The sequence below is a fragment of the Sinocyclocheilus rhinocerous genome, unplaced genomic scaffold, assembly GCF_001515625.1.
Source record: "Sinocyclocheilus rhinocerous isolate Xijiao unplaced genomic scaffold, SAMN03320098_v1.1 scaffold1243, whole genome shotgun sequence".
In the NCBI taxonomy this organism is placed as follows: Eukaryota; Metazoa; Chordata; class Actinopteri; order Cypriniformes; family Cyprinidae; genus Sinocyclocheilus; species Sinocyclocheilus rhinocerous.
The window spans coordinates 2,217,351-2,225,415 of record NW_015626033.1 but is presented as its reverse complement, the minus strand read 5'-3'; the positions used below and the strand labels follow the sequence as shown (position 1 = coordinate 2,225,415).

General features: G+C 34.7%; 1 long non-coding RNA gene across 1 annotated transcript in view; it reads left to right on the top strand.

The window, feature by feature from the left end:
* LOC107708360 (uncharacterized) overlaps positions 1–7,795 on the top strand; it is a 36,094-nt gene extending 28,299 nt beyond the window's left edge. The window contains exon 4 of the long non-coding RNA XR_001636354.1: positions 7,727–7,795. This is a non-coding gene — a long non-coding RNA (uncharacterized LOC107708360). The remainder of the gene's footprint in view (positions 1–7,726) is intronic.
* Positions 7,796–8,065: the final 270 nt, after the last annotated feature.

Genomic DNA, 8,065 nt, shown 5'->3' with positions numbered 1-8,065 from the left:
TCAGAAAGGCGGGGCATAGAGGAGAAACAATAATGTACAGTATGTGGAAAATAATGTGTTTTTTAACCTTAAACCGCATAAACACATTTCATTACACCAAATACACCAAATAATGTTCTTTTTAGCAACATCATATGACCCCTTTAAAGTACAGCCACCACAAAATCAGACTTTAACGCCTCTTTTTACTTTGAGATCATTCTGAGGTTAAATACAGATTTAAAATCATAAGATATAGTTTAATAGTTATGATACTGTTTTTGAAATAAAATCTTTGCATATTACGACAGGAAACATTGACATCTAACAATGCCTTGGAAAAAACAGCTTATCTTAAAAAAATAAAGCATATGCATAACTAAAACACTAATTTTATAGCACTACAGGCTTGTCAAACTCTCAAACTCCTGTTTTCACATGAACTGTTCTTTTTGAGAAATTCGTGACCAGACGTTCACATTGGTGATATATTCTTTAATGTTTTTCTTGTAAAATAAGGCATTGTAAAATATTCTGTTGAGACGGTTAATGAAAAGAATGAGTGGAACTTGTTTGTGATGAACTTTCTTTAACTGTCTAGATTGTTGTGCTAAGATTTATTAGAGCTGTGCGAAAAGAGTCAGGGTCAGCAACTTTTTTAAATTCAAATAAAAAATAGAAATGGAACACAACAAAACAAGACAAAAGGGCAAATAACTTAAAGCCCAGACTCCATGGTGTTGCTATGGTAATAAGGATATTATCAGAGCATAAGGGAGTTCTGCCTATATCAGTCCTTTGTGTTGTTTTAATATTTCCCATAATGCCACTTCATTTGGTTCACTAATCCACAACAATCTGGCCCCTCTCCTGCCACAATCATTTATTAACCCTTGTTTGTTTTTCAGAATTAAAAGGAGTTATTAGTTTGTGTTTGGTATTTTTGCAAATTAGCTCTAAATGTCAAAGTTTTACTCATCACAGTCAGTTTATATAATCATCTGAATGGCTTCAAGGCAGTATATCTAGACAAATAAGGAATACATTTAAGGCATAACAGTAAGTTTAATTTAATTTAAAGTTTAAAGTTCATTAACCTATTGTTTAAAATATATGTGCAAATGTCATATTCAAAGTTTATAATAAAATATTTTGATTTTTTTTGTACCCTCAAATTCCAGATTTTCAAATAGTTGTATCTCGGCCAAATATTGTCCTATCATAACAAACCATACATCAATGGAAAGCTTATTTATTCAGCTTTCTAAATTTTTTGACCCTTATGACTGGTTTTGTGGTCCAGGGTCACATATGAAGTTTAGTGATTTAGTGATGAACATATCATCGATGCAAGTTTCTGTTGAAATTCCATGCATGAAAGTGCCACAATAGTTGAATTTGACCCAAAGTGTTATCCTAATATTGCCTACCCTCTTTACCACATGAAGACCACCAAACAGATACATACTTTCTCTCTCGCTCTCTCTCTCAACACTCGTTGATCCCTGAGGTGGTCTGTAGCCAGGCTAGGTGAGAAATTATATCAGTGTCAGTTATTTTTACTCTGACTCTTTTTATAGCATGTTTTAATAAATCTTTGAGGCCATCTTCAGGAGACCAAATGAGGGGGAATTCTTCATCACGGCTTTTAGACTATATGAATGATCACAAATTATTAAAGAATAATTCCCATAGGAAAGTCTGGCTATTTTAGTCAGAAGAGTGTTTGTTGGCATTTCTCTTTTAGGTTTTGGAGGATCGCAGGGTTTCAATTAAAAGTTTGAATTTTGTAAATTTGGTGTTCTTGACAAGATAATTTAGATTTGTCTTAGAAGCAAAATCATTTCCTAAGCATTATCAGTATTTATGACTTGCTTTCCAGTATTTTTTTTCTTATGCCAGTGTGAAAATATAGCCTATATTCTTATCTTACTTGAGTAAAATGTATAATGTTTTTGGATATTTTACTGGAGAAAAAGACATTGATTAATATTCACAATATGAATCCATGTTATAACTTTCACTCGTCCGCAACCCTGAATACCATAATTATAATTTACAAAACACCCTCCAATTGTTTGTCTATTGATTCCATACAATTCTTACACTAAATCAATACAAAGTTTTGAGGGTGTGGATCATATTTCTGTGAAACCAGTGTAATTAAAGTGCTAATCAGCTAGACAACCTTATATTTTCCGTTATCTTAGAGCTGCCAATTAACAGTTATGAAAATAACATTTCCACCTACACTTGACAGCTTATAGCAGTTCGTTTGCATAACAGTATGTCAAAGCATGACCTTGATCTGAGAGTTGATCCGAGTGTCAAGTCACTGACACATCTCAACCAGGTGTAAATTAATGAACCTTAAGACAAAGTCTTCTATATAAAGAGTCTTTGAATGATTGTTTTAGCATGTTGAATGTGTGACTTGTCATGTCAACTTTTGGAATGCTGTTTTTTAAACTACACAAAAAGTTAAGAAAAGTTTTATGGTCATTTGGAAATATTTTCTGTGTCAGAAAGGGATAGTTCATGGAAAAATAAAAGTTAATTCAGGATGACATTTGTGGAGGAAAATACACTCTATTGTTTAAATGTGTTTTTAGCTTTTTATTTAGCAAACGATTGTGGATACTGTACTCTTTCTAAGCAATAACTTGGTGCAATATGGTGCATCTACATAGTATGATTACTGTCAAAATGTCTTTATCACAGTCTTTCTGCCTTTCTGTCTACATTCAACCTCATTTCATTTTTCCAGGGAACTCAAAATGAGCTAAAAAGTTTTTGCCGTACAATAAAAGAGAGTAATCTGGGTTGTGGGTAGGTACCATAAAATTAGTCCATGCAACTATATTGCAAATCTTCTAAAGCCATTTTGGAAGGAAGAGAGGAATCATCTGTGCATAACTTTACTGGTTTTCGCATTCAGCGTGAACACACCAGGTATGAAAGTGTGAAAGCATAAAGTTTGAGTACTAGGGCACATAGCACAACTTTAACATTGCTCATTATGAAGCTTATTCTTTTCATAATTTCTAAATATCAGATTTGTGGTGTTCCAGTAATGACAGCAATTTGTGTGGAATGCCAAAAACAAACCATACAGTTGGAATACTCACATGAACATAAACTGTTAATCTTGTGAAAATATGTTGAGCACTTGAAAGTATAAAGTTTGTTGACATCATTAGTGATTTTAACATTGCACAATAGAGAAAGGAAGTGCAGTTTCATGTCAACAACAGAATTCCCACCATTTGTGTTCATGGTTTTTGAGACAGGCTGGGTTTAACTACAAATGCTACAAACGAAAAATCACTAAGCTGATACCATTTCTGATTATAAATGAATGGTTCATTATACTGTTTTTAAGCTGCAGTAATGTGAACTCCTGTTCTAATTCAGTAGCAAATTTATTTTGAGAGACTGAAGAGAGACAGCAAGGCAAAGTAAGATGCTAATGAGGTAAAAGTAAAAATGATACATCCACAATTCACTATAAATTGTGAGCTTTTTTTAAAAACCCAATTTAAATCCACTTTAAGTTGGAGTCATTTATAAATAGTCATTGAATCTTTTAAGTTAATTTGTGAATCTCCCACACAAGCTCTAGAGAGATGTGTACTATATAATTCTAAGCCCACAAAATTGATAGGATGAAATAATAGCTTTTATTTTTATGTGGTTGTGTTAATACGCATGTTAATGTGAGCTCATTTAAATGACAGTTTGGAACTCGTTCCAAGTTTGGTTTTATTAAAGTTAAAAATGCTTCTTTTTTCTCTCTCGCAGCAACGCTGTCATTTTGTATGTGATAAAATCATTTCTGAATGATCAGGCAGTGTAGTCAATACAATATAATAGAAATTAGTTTAGTAACTTTTTTTTTTGTAAATCTCCCACACAAGCTCTATAGAGGTTACGGTATAATTCTAAACCCAAAAAATGGATAAAAGGGATACTTACTCATTAGTGAATGTCACAGTTCACTAAAAAATGAACAAGTGACAAGAGTGAGTGTATTTAGACACAGCTCCAGATGAGATCACACATTTTTTATGATGTTACATACATGTCACTCCTCAAATGACGGGTGTAAAAAGAGTTTAGAGATGAGTGTCAAGCGGTTTATCAACAAAATAAAAACTCCAACATGCCAAGCTTGTCATGCAAAGTTAAATTGGACAAAAAAAAACAAAAAAACTTTGTGTGTTAACAAAGTTGGTTAAATGTCTGTGTTTTTATCACGGATGATGACTTTTCATGATCTATTGCAGGCAGCTTTGATATACTACAACAACAGTATTTGACTAATAAAAAGCCATAGACATGACATAATTCCAAAGGACTTGTGCATGACATTGTGTTTGTAATGAATCACAGAGCCACAGAATAAGAGATGGGGACACAAAAGTTAAACATGCACATCAATGTTTATGTTCTTCTTATTAAAGGAGCATGTAGCCGTAGGCCCTATGCACTCTTGTTATCCTAGAAAGGACATGAGGATACAGAGAATGGAGAAAGAGAGAGAACTAGAGGCTGAGAGGGAAGAAGCAATCAGAATAAGAGTCATGGGAAACTGTGCCAGCAGGGATATATTATAATAAGGGACTAAACTCAGGGTCATAAGCGATGTTCCATGTGCGGCTATGAGTATGACTGTAAACATTTCCCCTGAATGTCTTTACATGCATTTCAATATTCTGTTTTTGAAAGGACGTGAGGACTAAAAATATATTAATAATAGGGTTGTACGCCTTCCTTGGCACATTGTATGTTGCAGCCTTTGCACAGATAGCAAGTATCCCTAATGCAAAATATGATCCAGACATAATCCTCAGCAATGGATGGAAGAACATTACATTGAAGGGGAATGATCATTATAATGAATCAGATGCTGAGTGTATGAACCATGTGTGGGGATTTATTGTGCATGTTAGGCAATGGATTCATAGAGAATTCCAGTGGTGCCACTGCTGTCTGAGCTGCTAAATAGATAATTGCCACTTATTTTATGCAACTGGTTTTTAAGTCCATTTAGAATTAAACCGCATTTGTCACCAGAGCTTAATGTAATTGGCTAAAAGGTGCTTCCATTGCTGGGATGGGTTCATTATTATTATTATTATTTCACACTGATACGCAGCAGATGCTTTATTATGGATATTAGTGGTCACCAGTCAGATTTGATTAATTGAAACTGTATTCAGCGTGTCTTAATCAATGTATCTTAAACAACAAAATATTAAAACGTCAGCCAAATGTGGTCCTGTAATCACTTTTGTATAACAAGAGGGCAGATTTTTGAAAAGTAAATACATGGAAAGGTGATCTTCACTCAGTGCCTGACTCTTTAAACTGCTGAAGCATTCAGTATTGGACTGACTGCGATATTGCTTGTGCTTGGAAGCGCGACTACAGTATTATGGGTTTCTTTGCACCTCATTTTCTATTACTTAATTAAACAGCATGTAGTACTTTCGATGGTGATTTTTCAGGCTGAAACAACATTCCTTTTTTGTTTTAAAAGACAGGGGAAGGACATTAACTCTTGTTTGATTGATTGCAGCTTTCAATTTTTGCTCTCAGATCAGTGGCAATATCTTTGTCTCTGGTCTCAGACGTGACATGCATGAGACGGTTAGCCTGGGTTGAGATTATATTTTTTATATTTTTTTGTTTAAATAAAGAAATGTATTTATTTATTTATTCAGAAAAAGGGTTTAATTGGCACCCTCTTTTTGAACTTATAGTGTAGTATTGTTGCTGATGGAAAAAATACATATTTGATATGTTTATTTTTTGTTATTTATTTGTATGATTTTTTTAAACACATGAATGATAGAACCAGCAATTTATGCCTTTGTATATAAATTTGCCCGATAACACATTATTTCATGCTTCATGTTATTATTAGCATTACAGAGAAAAAGCAAATAGCTCTTGAGATTTGATTGTCTCACAAGGCTTTTGCAGAGCAGGTGCAGTTTTGAGCACCCCATCCAAATCCATAAAGAAAATCTCGAACTGCTCAGGTGTTCATAACGTCAGGGAGAGGAGGGGGGTGGGGACCTACTCTTTGATATAGCCTTAAAATCACACTTCAGTTACTTTTAATATCCCAATCACACCCTACCCAGATGGACATAATTACAGGCTGGTTTATTTTAACTGAACCCTGCCACGCGTTTTCGCTGTGTGCAGCTCAGAGATAAAGGATAAAGGATTGCCCCTCGTGCTGTGTCAGCCCAGTGACCCGTCAGCAATTTCAGATTGCCTTAATGTGAAAATCTCCTCATCTGCTTTAATTACCACCTTACAGTGGGACGTCTACAATTACTGCTGTAATCATAGAGGTGGCCGGTGGGGCTCAGACCCACTGTTCGACTCAACACAAAACTCTATCTAATTGTGTCGTTTACCTAGTTTAAGCATATATAAAGCCTAATTAAGTTAATGTTTGCAATCAGAATATAAAGTATTAAGTGTTTTCTTTCAGATATTTATCAGTGCTAGACAATGATAGTTTAAGTTATTGCGTGTTTTTTAAAGTTTCTTGTGGAAATTTCAACCTGTCACTCTAGATATGTTTGGACATCATATGTGGATAGCATGATGTATATTTTGAATATGTTTTCATGCCATTATTAACTTCTTATAAAATACAGTATTTATTTTAAAAGTCTCACAAATATTAAGTAATTTGGAGCTGGTTCCCATTTCCTTTCATATTGCACACAACAACCATAAATGACTTGCTGTTTAGTGCGAAAGTTAGCTTCAGACTCAGTAGTGTCTCTGAATGATTCAGTGAGTCTGATTCAAATAGCAAATTCATGAGTTTAAAAGGCTGCATCCGAAATCACATACTCTCTTGACTACGTACTTCTTTTAAGTAAGCAATGACTTCATGGGTATTAAAATGTCCATTGTATTCACACATCAGAATCATGCCAGAAGTAGTAGGTCATCCAGGTACTTTTTGCCTACTATACAGTTGGCATGTTTTTTGAATCTTTTTTCTTTTATTAAAAAGAACCATTTGTAATAGTAATTTCTTTGCTAATCAGACATTCATGTTTTTTGCACTGTGTTCATTGCTGTGTGCAGTAAATTATATCTAATGTGATTATATCTAACAAAACTGCATATTGATGCACACAAAATTGTCCAGACTAGGATTTAAATGATTATCACACATTTTTATTTTTGTAACATTTTAGCCGCAGTCTGGAGGCCTGTTTATAGTCATTTGGATAGTCTCTGTATGTGTCCCTCACAAGCAATATGTAAGTATGTATCGCAAATATATTTTCCGATTCTGGGCACAGACATAATGTATAACAGCTGGGTATGGGCTTATAGCACATCATTTTCTAAGTATGCAAGCTACAAATGGCCACACAGAGGCTGTTAGAGCTTATTTAACAGTGCAGCTTTTGCCAGATAGCGATTGAAATGTCTCAGCACAAGGTAGAATAACAATTTGTAATTTCTTTTCTTTGTTACACATTCAACCTGTCATCTGCCATCAAACAACACTTTTTCCCCCCCTGTGACTGCAGACACACCCACATCCAATCCAGCCACCCAAACTTCTTACTGTGCCTTTATTTAATTGGGGGTTGAAAAAGCCCAGTTCGTGTTGGAATTGGCACACGAGATCTGATCTAGTAACAAATTACACACATACAAAAGCAATGAATTTCAATCACCTTTCCTGTCTGCTTTCCAGATTGGCTGTGTGTCAGATTGCTGCAACGGCCGTCCATACATTTCACATGATGTGAATGTTCACGGGGGAACATTATTCATGAGTCCTTCATTACTCAATCATTAAATAAATAATAAAATAAAAAACCAAGCCAAAGAGTACAGCGTTTCTTTTGTTCTGACAGAAAGAGAATGCGTAAAAGACAGTTCAGCAAAAGCATTGGCACACCAGGCATCGCTTTGTATGCTTTTCAAGTGTGTTATTTGCTGCACGTGTGTTTTAGTCCGTTCAAGGTGACTGATGCACAATAAGAGCGGTCACAGTGTGTCGAAACCGATCTAATAGGTGAGAGAGAGAGCC